At 44.2% G+C, this 1,138-nt stretch overlaps 1 non-coding gene across 1 annotated transcript; it reads left to right on the top strand.

The window, feature by feature from the left end:
• Nucleotides 1-422: 422 nt before the first annotated feature.
• LOC112061224 (small nucleolar RNA SNORD35) lies at nt 423-516 on the top strand. The gene has a single exon (XR_002890146.1). It is a non-coding gene; the product is annotated as a small nucleolar RNA SNORD35 (small nucleolar RNA).
• Nucleotides 517-1,138: the final 622 nt, after the last annotated feature.

The raw sequence follows: 1,138 nt of genomic DNA, 5'->3' as shown, positions 1-1,138 counted from the left end.
GGCAAGGAGAAACTCCCCCGTTACTACAAGAACATTGGCCTGGGCTTCAAGACCCCCAAAGAGGTATAAGTTTGTGTGTGAATAAAAGTGAACCAAGCCACAGCTGGTCCTAGTTCTGGCTTGCTGTTCTTTTGGGGTGACTCATGAATTTGCCCTTTGTATGTGGGAGAGGGGCGGGGGAAGAGGTTGAAGCTATAAGGAACACTCGTTAAACCTTTTAATATCTTCATGAAAAGATTAGTATAGAAATGGTATTAAGTTTGGGCTAGAAGAATAAAATCCAATAGGCTAGAGATAAATTCAGCTCCAGACTGTCAATGGCCAAACTGTTTCTGTCAAAATAGCAGGTTAACAGCCAGTGAATAATCCAGGAGATTTGAAAAGCAATTTCTACAAACTTCAGGGTGGTTCTTTTCCTTGCTGACATGTGATGTTCTTTCTCACGATGGTCTTCCAAGTCCCACAGGTGAAGGGGCTTTGACGACAGTTGCCAAGTGGCCTTGCTGATGTCAGTTCATACAGACAGGAATAAAGGAGGCAATGTGCCTCAGACTTACAGTACTAGTCCTGTTGTAGCACCCAAACTCGCTTTTGGGGGGCGGGGGCAACAAGTTTTCATTGATGGTAGATTTCTGCAGCACTTACTAACTTTTTAGCTCCAAAGCGCTGATGTCTGGTTTCTCTGTTTTCAGGCCATTGAGGGCACTTACATTGACAAGAAATGCCCGTTCACTGGTAATGTCTCTATTCGTGGTCGTATCCTGTCAGGTAAGGACTAAGAAACACTTCTGTTCTGTGAGTAGAATTGTTACTTTGGATACATTTTGAAACCTTTTGGTTACCTGAACACCCTGCAGGGAATGGCATTTGGAGGCCTGTGTGAGTAGAGCTGTTTAGGGTCTGGATCTATCAGTTAAATGAAATGTAGGCATATGAGCGTATTAATGGAAAACAGGGTTGTTTGGAACTTGCATAGACTAGAGCAGGCTGCAGATGTCCTTGAGTCTGAGAGTGCTGGAACTGGAGACCCTAGCATATGGTGTTATTGAAATGGCTACCGCCTTTAATGTGCAACCCACTCTTTAGGATCTCAAATCCCAAGACCCTAAATGCCTCCTTCGGGTTTGTATGCTCCCTA

This window comes from Chrysemys picta, unplaced genomic scaffold, assembly GCF_011386835.1.
Source record: "Chrysemys picta bellii isolate R12L10 unplaced genomic scaffold, ASM1138683v2 scaf7851, whole genome shotgun sequence".
Lineage (NCBI taxonomy): Eukaryota > Metazoa > Chordata > Testudines > Emydidae > Chrysemys > Chrysemys picta.
This window is presented reverse-complemented; position numbering and strand designations above follow the sequence as displayed.